This window comes from Prionailurus bengalensis, chromosome B1 (genome assembly GCF_016509475.1).
Source record: "Prionailurus bengalensis isolate Pbe53 chromosome B1, Fcat_Pben_1.1_paternal_pri, whole genome shotgun sequence".
NCBI lineage: Eukaryota > Metazoa > Chordata > Mammalia > Carnivora > Felidae > Prionailurus > Prionailurus bengalensis.
The window spans coordinates 133,842,895-133,855,587 of record NC_057344.1 but is presented as its reverse complement, the minus strand read 5'-3'; the positions used below and the strand labels follow the sequence as shown (position 1 = coordinate 133,855,587).

The window sequence follows — 12,693 nt, the reverse complement described above, 5'->3', positions numbered from 1 at the left end:
ACACATGTCTTCTCCTTTATTTCCTCTCACTACCTGGGATGTACACATGATGGGGGGTGTTAGAGCATCTGCTTTAGATCCAGAGATGGAAGGTTCTTAATGAGGATGGCACAGGTACCCTCCCAACATTGGATTGTCTTATCTCTGAACTTTCACATGAGAGACAACGATAAACTTCTATATTGTATTAGCTGCTAGACTTCAAGATCTCTTAGCCTGTAACTAATACAGCCAAAATAACTCAATAAAAATGGCACTCGACACAACCACAATCATAAAGGAAGACAATGTCATACTGCTTGAATGTAATGAAAACATTTTCAGAAAGGAAATACCTCAGTCTTTGAGGTAGATCATTTTATTTTTTTTTTTTTTATTTATTATGTTTATTTTTGAGAGAAAGAGAGTGCGAGTTGGGGAAGGGCAGGGAGATGGAGACATAGAATCTGAGGCAGCTCCTGGCTCTAAGCTGTCAGCACAGAGCCTGATGTGGGGCTCAAACCCATGGGTGGCGAGATCATGACCTGAGTCGAAGTCAGATGCTAAACTGACTGAGCCACCCAGGTGCCCCACAGGTAGATCATTTTAAATCTAAGAGACTACATTAAGTTTTGAACTTCAAAGCATTCTCCAAGTCTTTTTCTCATAACAGTTATGTCTGCAATGGTACCAATTACCAGTGCTCTTTGGGTTTGTGGTTAGATACTCTTTTGTATGGTTAGAATTCAAACAAATGCTAATGTTATTATCTACATCGCCTTTATTTAGGGTTTTAATGTATTCAGTTCATGGATTAGAGTGATGCAGACACCAAAGTAAAATAGACCCTAAAATTTAGGATAAAAGACAACTATATTAAAATGCCAGTAAGAAGTTGATACAATCACATCAGGGAATGACATGCTCAAGACTTACAAGCCTGAATCATTTACTGTATGTACTGCTTTTATGTTTAACAAAATCTTTAAAGAAAATTACATGCTAAGGTTGTGACTGATTGTTTACAAGTTTAGAATTATCCTCTGATTTAGTAGTTTACTGCTCTATGAGAGTGAGTTTAAGCATCCTTAGGAAGTCAGTATTTTAATTTATATATATATATATAAATAAATTATATACAAATATATATAAATGTGTATATATATATATATATACACACACACACACACACATATATATACACACACATTCAATAAATATTAAAGTATATTTGACACAAAATGCTACATTAGTTTCAGTTTCAGGTATACAGCATAATGATTTGACAACTCTATACATTACGTTATGCTCACCACAAGTGTAGCTACCCTCTGTCACCATATAGCACTATTATAATACCGTTGACTGTAAGGAAGTCAATTGTAAAATGTAATAACCGAAAATTAGTACAATTGGGAATTGGCATGTTAATGGAAATTGAAAGAAGCAGGCTCATGTTGCAGTGTGAAATCCAAAAAAAGGTAAGTGACTCTGCGGTAGAAAGGAGATTAAAAGTAGACCTTTTTCTTCCACACAGTCATGGCCAAAGGATGATTTCATCTCACATACTGTGATTATGATTCATCAGGGAATATCTAAAGCGAAGGCAGCCTTTCATCAGGCTAGCATAGCTTAATAAAAATGCCTGTAAGAACATCCACATCCTGTCCTTTCCTTCTGTAAACATTTGCTCTGAGGTTTGCGCTCTTGGGTCGACCCACCATGCCAGAGGAAATGGGTACCCTCTCTCTAGGCCAGGTTTGCCTGATATCGTTACAACTAATTTTCTAGCCTGCAGATAGATCTTTTAGAAGTTCTTTTGACATGGCTCAATGCCTATGTATCTTTTTACTTCTAAGTCAATGAGTAAATGAAAGTTTCTGAATATTTAGATCTGGGACCAGATCATTAATCTCATCCATTAGATTCAGTCTGGAGTAGCTATCCTTGGGTTCGTACATCACATGTATTTTTATGCTAATTTTATTTCTGGGTGAGTAGTATTCTTAATAATTTAAACAGTACTCAATTTTAAATCAGACAAAGGAAAGACAGGTAATATTGATCTTAAAAATAAATGATTACCCCACTACGCACTAAGTAGCCTGAGGGAAAATACTGATTTAACACCAAATGCTGACAAGAATACAGAGAAACTGGATCTTTCACACACAGTTGGTCAAATACAAAGGCAGACAATTACTCCAGAGAACGTTTTGCAGTTTCTTAGAGAATTAAACATATACTTAACAATCTAGCAATTGCCCTCTTAGACATTTATCCTAGGAAAATTAAAACTTACTCTCATAAAAATCTGTATACAAATTTTTTTTAGCAACTTTAACTGTGATAGCCCTAATTAAAAACAACCCAGATGTCCTTCAAAAGGTGAATGAATAAACAAACTGAGGTAAATCTATACAACGGAGTACTATTCTGAAACACAAAGATATTATTTATATACACATCAACTTGGATAAATCTCAAGCCATTATGCTCAATGAAAAAAGCCTAACTCAAAATATTAGTTACTACATGATTCCACTCTTAAAATAGCAAAATTATAGGAATCAGATCAGTGGAGAATAGATCAATGGGGTTAGGGATGGGGGAAGAGGGAGGTATGACTAGGCATTGTGAAGGAGTTCAGTGGTGATTAAATCTATATGCTGATAATATTTCATAGAATCATACAATGGGAGTGTATGTGAAAACTAGTGAAATTTGAGTAAATTCTATAGTAAGAGTATTCCTGGTTTTGATAATGTACTACAGTTAAGCAAAATGTTAGTTTTGGAGAAGCTGGGTAAAGGGTTCATGGGACCTCTCTATACTGTTTTTGCAACTTCTTGTCAATTTATAATTATTGCAAATAAAAAAATTTAAATTGATTATATTAACTCACCAAGTACTACAGTTTACTTTTTAATCTACTTATTTTATTTTATGGGAAGTAATGCAAGGAGGAGCAAGAATGTCAAACTGCTTTAATCAGAACAGTTCTGCTTTTTATCTGTTTATTCCTATGGGAAGATTTCTTATGTAGACACAGTTCTTGGGACACAGTCTGAAAACCACTTCTAAAAAGTTATAGACATTTCTTGAGACAAAACCAAATCATGTACAATAATTTAGTTTTTAATCAAGAAAAGTAGGTATGCTTTAGAAGGCATTTTGATTATTATTTATGGTAACAAAGAGTTATAGCTTCCAAGGGAAGCTATTATAAATAGCCACATATTTTAGACATGGTATGAGACCTGGTTTGTTTGTTATGAAATTACAGATGCTGACGTTAACCAGAGCTAACATGCTGCTTGTTGCATTGCAGGGAAATGAAATTGTTGGTGGACTTTTCCTAGAAGTCATTTAAAACTGGCAGTTAGCTGGTAGAGCAGTGATTTTTCAATCTGAGATCCAGTTAGGCAAGACAAGAACGGCTACAAAACTACTCAGCGTGGCCTAATGTAGGATTTGTTGCCAATATAAACTGCACCTCTAAATATTCACAAAAATCCTTATTTGCTCCCATGAAATGTTGCCCTCATGCAGGTATTTTGGACAGCAGAGCAGTTTGAGGTGGTTGACAGCTGCCTCATACAGAGATGTTTTCTTGCGGCACCTGTAGAGGCAAAGCTTTCCTGGTAGGATCTGACCAGATGTGGTTTGGACCCTTCACTCTACATGCCCAACATACCTACCTAGAGCCCCAGTAAGTTTCTTACCCCAGTGACCAAAGCCTGATTACAGCTGTGGTGCTTAGACACAGCCTCTGGGGTAATTATAGAGTTGGCCTTGTGGTTGTCTTCCAGGAAATGGCAAATACCACTTGCCTTAGTTGGTCCCGGCAGACTTCACTCGGGGACAACAGGAAACAAACTCCATGTAAGGGCATCCTGTAGCAGCTGCTACTTTTTGGCAGCTGGAAGGTAGACATGTTCTCTTTCACCATCTCCGTTTCCCCTTCCTAAATCAATTTGAGGCTTGTACGTATACAGTGATCCTTAAAAGGACCTACACTGGATAATTGCTTTTGACCTTCCTCCACTTACTCTGACTCTGAGAATGTTTTTGCAGCTAACTTTTTCAACTCTATTATCTTACTGCCAAGTGTCCTGGAAAGTTCTTCAAAGAGTTTTCTCTGCTTTCATCATTTAAGAGAATAGTAGCTTTATTAGCTTGGGGCCAAAAATGGATTTAAAAAATATAATTAGTTCCCAAAATTAAACTTACCAGCTGCAGAAACTCAACTCTTCTCTGAACTGTTAAATTTGGATGCGAACTGTGAAACTGGAGCAGGAGCATGCTGTTTGATGGGGGTGGGAGGGGACAGGTCACATAGGGTCTTCTCAGGTGTCCTCACCATCTCTTGTCCTTGGGTACTTGTCCCATTTCCCTACAGCAAGAGGAATTTGACAGGGTGTTGTATGTGAAAGGAAGCCATAGCAGAAAAAGTTTTGGAATGCCATGGAGTATTACATGGCCACTAAAAATAATTAATTTCCAGCTAATCCAAATGATTTTCTGCAATTCCCACAATAATTCAATTATTGTTGCGCGAGGAAAACAAGATACAGAAGAGTGTGATACTATATGTGGTACACAGAATTGGTCTCTCTTGCTTGCAGGTTATACATTTGGCAGGTGCAATAGTTAAATTAGCCGTGGTGAACGGGAGCATGTATTGGGCATATGCATAGTCTCTCTCCCTGAGACAAAGGTATTTCATCCATTTTCCCATTGTGCTAGCAATGGGTGGCTGATGAGAGGATGAATAATGTCACCTGGCTGAGTCATTTTTGTCTACTTGGCTGTTTGGTACCCCTTCCATGTTGGTTGATCTTGGGTAGGTGTTACATGTTTTCAGGCTCTTTATACTTCGTGCTCATTCTCTAATGTTCAACTATCTGCCTACTTCCCAGGTTTCCTTTTTCCTGATATTCCAGTCTTTCTCCTTATAGGCCCATATAGTGGGTTTAAGTGTTTCCCCCAAATTCATGCCTACCTGGAAACTCAGATTGTGACCTTCCTTGGAATTAGCATCTTTGTAAATATAATTAGTTAAAAATCTTGAGATAAAATCATACCAGATTTAGAGTGGGCCCGAAGTCCAATGACTGGGGCTCTTATAAGAAGAAGGGAGGATACTGAGAGGTGCATGGAGAAGAAGGCATTATTGACAATAAAGGCAGAGATTGGAATGATAAGTCTACAAGCCAAGGAATGCCAAGGATGGCTGGTGATTACTGGAAGCTAGGAGAGAGGCTTGGTATGGTTTTGTCCTTAGAGCCTCCAGAAGAACTAACCCTACTAACACCTTGATTTCAGATTTCGGGCTTCCTTGAACTATGATGGAATAAATTTAAGCTGTTAAATCTGCATGGCAGCTCTAGGAAATGAGCATAGTCCCTGACCAGCTGGCCAAGCATCTGCTACTATCCAAGAGTCCATGTATATTCTGACCTTTGGTGGTTTCTTCACACAAAATGGATAATTAGGTATACAGCCCTGAAGCTCTGCCTACTGGGTGATTTCCCTTATCACTATGTTTCAAGGGTATCGCTTAAACATTTATGATAGCTAATTTCTATCATACAATAAATTTGACATATTAAACTAAAGACTTCTGACATGAAAAGGTATCCTTAAGAAAGCAAAAAGATAAATGAAGACAAAATATTTGTAACACCTTGGCAAAGAACTGATAGCCAGAATATATACAAGATATCTATAAGGTAATAAGAAGACCACAATGAGATACCATTTAAAACCCAATTAGTTAACTGAAGAAGTCTAATATAATCAAACACTGAAGATGATGTGGATAAGTAGACTGGCTTGTACTTTGCTGGTGGGAGTACAAATTGGATGAACTACTTTGGAAAATAATCTGGCATTATCTTTTAAAATTGGAGATTCGTGGGGCACCCGGGTGGCTCAGTTGGTTGAGCGGCCTACACTTGATCTTGGCTCAGGTCATGATCTCACGGTTTTGTGGGTTTGAGCCCCATGTTGGAAAAAAGTAGAAATGCCCATGCTCCCCATGTACTGCTCCTCTAAAGTAAGAACCACTGATACAAAAGAATTTAGAGAAACAACTTAATAGTTGAAGTGTTGGAAGTATAATGGAAGCATTCCCAAGTTCTCCAACCTCTGGAATTAACTTTTTCTTTAATTTACAAACCAAGTGATCTAAGTCACATTCCGCATACAATGGGAAATCCAGAACCTTCTCCAATGATCCTGTGATTTGCTGTAAAAGAGATTAATGTTCTTCCAGACATTTGTTACTGAAGTTTCCTGCTTCTGCAGAATTCTGGATCCCCACTCACTTGTATTCTCACTCTACTGTGTGAGTAGCCCTCTCTGTGCTTACTTTCTCTTCATTCACTCAAGTACCACTAATATATTTCACCTCCACTCCTGGCTCTCCCTCTCCTTTACTCTATCTCATTTTTTGCCCTAGAATTTATCATCATCTGGAAAATTAATTTCATGGGGACAGAGACATGGTCCGTTCTATTTGTTCCTACATCCCTAAGTGCTATTCCACATGCAGAAGGAACTCAATAATATGTGTGTGATGAATGAATGATTGAAAACTTTATTATTATTAATGATATTTATTTATTTAATCTATATAGCATACTTTTACTGTGAGCTTTGGACAATGGAGGTTACTTAAATCAGATCTCAGAATAGGAAAACAATTTAAAATGAAACGCTACACATCTCTTTTTTCCTAGCTCCCAGATCATTCTCAACAGGGAATTTCTCACAAGCCTTTCTCTTTAGGCCATGTTTGTGACCTTCTTAGGCCTTCTTTCCCTTGGCCTTTTAGGCCTTATCTTGTCCCTCCTCCCATCTCAGGTCCAGAGCTCTTCTTGCTTCCAATGCTGATTCAATCAGCAATGTACCTACACAATCAAAAGTCCAGTTGTTGTCTTTCCAATACTTGGTGCGTAAAATTTGATTAATCATAATCCTTGGCCCTTGACACAGTCTCAACCTTGGTCCAGGCCTGGACTTTATTTATTTTTTTGTTTAGTTACACATTTGTTTATTAATACCTGTATATGCACCACGCAGCATGAAAATGAGAACATTCATAATTTCTAACATGTACCTATATTTTCCTCCCTATTTTATACCCTGCCTCTCTACAGAAGTTTTCCAAGTACCTCTGATTCCTGACAATCCCCTCCTCCAATCCCTCCTACCTCTGTTGGTGAACATTTCTTACATACAACTGTGCCTCCTAGTTTGGTCATCCCAGGGTAGCCCAAATAATCTCAGGTTATACAATTGTAACAAAGTAATAAATAAATTTTTTTTATTGACAACATATTTAATTTAAAAAACCCAGAATTTGTTTAAAAACAATAGTGTTGTTAAATGAAATGTGAGAATCCTCAATGCCTTAATTTGAAAATCATTCCGTTAGAGTCTTTTGTAAAAATCAATTTTTGTTCCTCTTTAATAACAGCTCCATTTTTCCTGACATTGCTTGTTTCCAATATATTGGAACTGAAACTGGACAAAACAGTTAGATGAATGTTGAATTAAAAGTCTCTTCTTTGATCTTTCTCTGTGTGTGTTTAATTTACTGAATGTTTACCACATGCCAAGAATCATCTTAAGCACATTGTATGTATTATTTCATTTAATGTTCACAATATCCCCATGAGTTACATGCATTAGTATCCCTACTTACAAATGCTCACCCAACTAAGTACAGTAGTTTCACCACCAAGGTTGTCTGACTCCTGAGCCCATGTCTTCAATTCATTTACAATACTATCTTCAGTAAATACCAATATATTTAATAGAAAAATGTCCTAACATCACTCAACAGGAATCAAACTAAAACACATGAAATACTTTTTCTCATAGGAAAGTGTAGTTCCTATTGATTCATCATTTTAAACTTTCTTGTTAAAATGCTTCAAAAAAACACTACCTTTAATTTTCAAGATCTTCCAAGTTTATGATGATCAGCTCATGAATGCTAGAAGAAAAGATGATTCATTGCTGCCCAAATTAAAGTGCAGCAGGTTCTTAGTGAAAACCTAAGTCCCGGGTTAGTTAAGGACTAAATCTAAATGCCACATAGAATATGTCCTTTTATTTTTAGGGCTCCAGGAAGCAAAGATATCCAGGTACTAGAACATTACAAATACTCAGTAGGTTTTGCCAGACAGCATAACTTAAGCATCTTATTTTTAGTAAAAAGAACTCAGTCTTCGTGCCCTACAAATGTCATATAGTTTGCTTTCATACCATGTTCTTTCGTCTATGGTTATTACTTACTTCTTAGGTACACAGATAGAAACTTTTGCTAACATGGAATGAAACTTTTCCAAACTCCTATTTCCTTTCCTTACCACATTCCATAGTAAAACAATAATTTTTTAAAAAAAAAAATATCTCAAGTTGCTTTTCCTCTTTCTACAGCTATTTTAGTATTTCCAGGATTTCAAAGCATGTGTTCACACACACCCCACCCCCTACAATCCCTATATTAAAAAAAAAAGTTCTGTGAGCTCATAATTTCTCTATTCTGAAGTTTTCCCCGTAAGTCTTGTAACAGAGTTATCCTTAAGGACATAAATAAGATAGGCTGTTTACAATTAGTTAAATCCAGGTAGTTCTCTTTCGTCATTAACAGTCTCTAGTATCCCTGACATCGATGCTATGAAACTTCTAATCACCAAGACATTAAGAATTGGGTCCCCCAAGGCAATGTAGATCTTGTAGATTTTATTTCATTTTGAAACAAAACAAAAATTTGACAAAAACCACTAACCCTGTGATGCATGCTAACTTAATTCCATTCTGTTAAAACAATGCTGATTGGGGCCCACTGAATTGATTTCACAACCCATAATGAGTGATGACCCACCCTTTGTAAGTCAAGTGTCCCAAAGCATGGCATCCCAGGCATCACGGGACTGTGGCTTTCAGAACCTGGACCATACGTCAGAACTACTTGTAAAACTGCAAAAGTATGAATACCCAGGTCTCACATAGGACTTATTAAATCAGAATAGCCAGGGAATTAAGAGGGAAGTTTCTGAAACTTTTCACTTGACAGATTTGGGAGTACAGTTGGACTGGGGGAGTGACAAGAATGAGTTCACTTGTCACTAAGAAGTGAGATCAGTGAACTGCAGGGGTAGATCCAGGTTTGGTAGAGCATGAAGGTTGTACAATTTTGGAGTCCTTTTTAAGAAACAATACAAATTAAGTAGGAAAATAAACATTTCTGTAGAATGACAAAATAAAGCACAATAAATTACAAATAGTATTTTATCTATTTATTAAGTTTTTATTTAAATTCCAGTTAACATACAGTGCAATATTAATTTCAGGTGTAAAATTTAGTGATTCATCACTTCCATACATCACCCAGTCTCATCACAACAAGTACACTCCTTAATACCCATCACCCATTTAACCTATCTCCCCATCCACCTCCCCTCCAGCAACCCTCAGTTTGTCTCTGTATTTAAGAGTTTGCTTCTTGGTTTCTTTTTTCCCCCCTATGTTCACCTGTTTTATTTATTAAATTCCACATATGAGTGAAATTATATGGTATCTGTCTTTCTCTACTTGACTTATTTGGCTTAGTATCATACTCTCTAGCTCCATCCATGTCATTGTAAATGGCAAGATTCCATTCTTTTTGATAGCTGAGTAATATTACATTGCATATACATACCAAATCTTCTTATCCATTCATCAGTCAATGAACACTTGGTCTCTTTTCATAATTAATAAAATTGACAAAACCCTAGCCAGACTTATCAAAGAGAAAAGGAAAAGGGCCCAACTAAATAAAAATCACAAAATGAGAGCAGGGTAATAACACTCAGTACCACAGAAATACAATTACAGTAAAACCTTGGATTGTGAGTAACTTGTTCTGTGAGTGTTTCACAAGATGAACAACTTGATAAATGAGCCATGTCTTGCAATACAAATAGCACATGATGCCAAACATGACATGATCACAACTGAGCCAATGGTTCTTGAAATTCGCTTTGATATATGAGTGCTTTGGATTACAAGTATATTTCCAGATTGAATTATGCTCACAAATCAAGGTTTTACTGTATAAGAGAATATTATGAAAAATTATCTGCCAACAAATTGAACAATTTGGAAGAAATGGATAAATTCCTAGAAATATATAAACTACCAAAACTGAAACAGGAATAGAAAACTTGAACAGACTCATAAGCAGCAAATAAATGGAATCAGTAATCAAAAATCTCCCAATAAACAAAAGGCCAGGGTCAGATGGCTTCCCAGGGGAATTCTACTACATTTAAAGAAGAATTAATACTTATTTTTCTCAAACTATCCTAAAAATACAAATGGAAGGAAAACTTACGAACTTATTCTCTGAGGCTGTCATTACCCTGATTTCAAAACCAGACAAAGGACTCCACTAAAAAACAGAACTATAGGCCAATATCCCTAATGAACATAGAAGCAAAAATTCTCAACAAAATACTAGCAAATCAAATCCAAAAGTACATTAAAAGAAGCATTCACTATGATCAAGAGGGATTTATCCCTGGGCTACAGGGGTAGTTCAATATTTGCAAATCAATGTGATACACCACATTAATAAAAGAAATGATAAGAACCGTATAATCCTCTCAATAGATGGAGAGAAAGCATTTGACAAAGCACAACATTCATTAATGATAAAAACCCTCAAAAAGGAGGGATAGAGGGAACATATCTTAACATCATAAAGGCCATATACAAAAAATCCACAGCCAATATCATCTTCAATGAGGAGAGACTGCAAGCTTTTCCTCTATGGTCAGGAATGAGACAAGTATTTTCACTCTCACCTCTATTATTTAACATAGATAGTACTGGAAGTCTTAGCCTCAGCAATCAGACAACTAAAAGAATTAAAAGGCATCCAAATCAGCAAGGAAGAAATCAAACTTTCACTATTTGTAGATAACATGATACTCTATATAGAAAACTCAAAAGTCTCCACCAAAAAATTGCTAGAACTGATACATAAATTCAGTAAAATCACTACATGCAAAATCAATGTATAGAAATATGTTGCATTTCTATACACCAATAATGAAGTAGCAGAAAGAGAAATCAAGGAATCAATCCCACTTAAAACTCCACCAAAACTAGGGGTGCCTGGGTGGCGCAGTCGGTTAAGCGTCCGACTTCAGCCAGGTCACGATCTCGCGGTCCGTGAGTTCGAGCCCCGCGTCAGGCTCTGGGCTGATGGCTCAGAGCCTGGAGCCTGTTTCCGATTCTGTGTCTTCCTCTCTCTCTGCCCCTCCCCCGTTCATGCTCTGTCTCTCTCTGTCCCAAAAATAAATAAACATTGTAAAAAAAATTAAAAAAAAAAAAACTCCACCCAAACTAATAAGATACCTAGGAATAAACCTAAAGAGGTGAAAGACCTGTCCTCTGAAAACTATAAAACACTGATGAAAGAAACTGAAGATGCCACAAATAAATGAAAAAACACTCCATGCTCATGGATTGGAAGAACAAATATTGTTAAAATGCCTATAATACCCAAAGCAATCTACACATTTAATGCAATCCCTATCAAAATACCACAAGCATTTTTCACAGAGCTAGAACAAACAATCCTAAAATTTGTATGGAACCACAAAAGACCAAAGCAATAGCCAAATGGAACCAAATAGCCAAAGCAATATTGAAAAAGAAAAGCAAAGCTGGAGGCATCACAATTCCCGACTTCAAGTTATATTATAAATCTTATTTTTTTAAAGTTTATTCATTTATTTTGAGACAGAGAGAGAGAGAGAGAGAGAGGAAGAGAGAGAGAATGCATGCATATGAGTGGGGTAGCGGCATAGAGAAAGGGAGAGAGAGAATCCCAAGCAGGATCCAGGCTGTCAGTGTGGAGCATGATGAGGGGCTTGATCTCATGAACCATGAAATCATCGCCTGAGCCAAAATCAAGAGTCAGACACTTGGGACGCCTGGATGGCTCAGTCAGTTGAGCATCTGACTTTGCCTCAGGTCTTGATCTCACCATTCTTGAGTTCAGGCACCACATCAGGCTCGCTGATGTCAGCCTGTCTGCCCAAAGTCCACTTCTGATCCTCTGTCCCCCTCTTTCTGCCCTCCCCCCTCTTATGCTCTCCCCAAAACAAGTAAATATTAAACAAACAACAAAAGAGTCAGACACTTAACTGACTGAACCACCCAGTTGCCCCAATATATTACAAATTTTAAAAGGCTGACAAATCTCATGAACATAAACAAATCCATAAAAATATTTTTACTAATTAACTGTATTACATAGCCTCTTTAATACTTTCTACATTATATTTATTAGATTCATAATATAACTTATGTTTAGAGAGAATAAAACAACTGTTTGGCCTTTCCTTCAATATTGTTGAAGTTTATTATTTATTAAAATTTGTTTTAATGTTTATTTATTTTTGAGAGAGAGAGAGAGAGAGAGAGAGAGAGAGAGAGAGAGAGAGAAAAACACAAGCAGAGGAGAGGCAGAGAGGGAGACACAGAATCTGAAGCAGGCTCCAGCTCTGAGCTGTCAGCACAGGGCCAGATGCAGGGTTCGAACCCATGAACTGTGAGGTCATGACCTGAGCCAAAGTCTGATGCTTAAGTAACTGAGCCACCCAGGTGCCCAAGTTTATTTTTTATTGATGATAGCTGAGA

General features: G+C 36.9%; 1 long non-coding RNA gene across 1 annotated transcript in view; it reads right to left on the bottom strand.

Annotated features, from left to right (window-relative positions):
- Positions 1–12,693, bottom strand: part of LOC122478678 — a 56,062-nt gene that overhangs the window by 1,221 nt on the left and 42,148 nt on the right. The window contains exon 2 of the long non-coding RNA XR_006296148.1: positions 4,213–4,375. This is a non-coding gene — a long non-coding RNA (uncharacterized LOC122478678). The remainder of the gene's footprint in view (positions 1–4,212; positions 4,376–12,693) is intronic.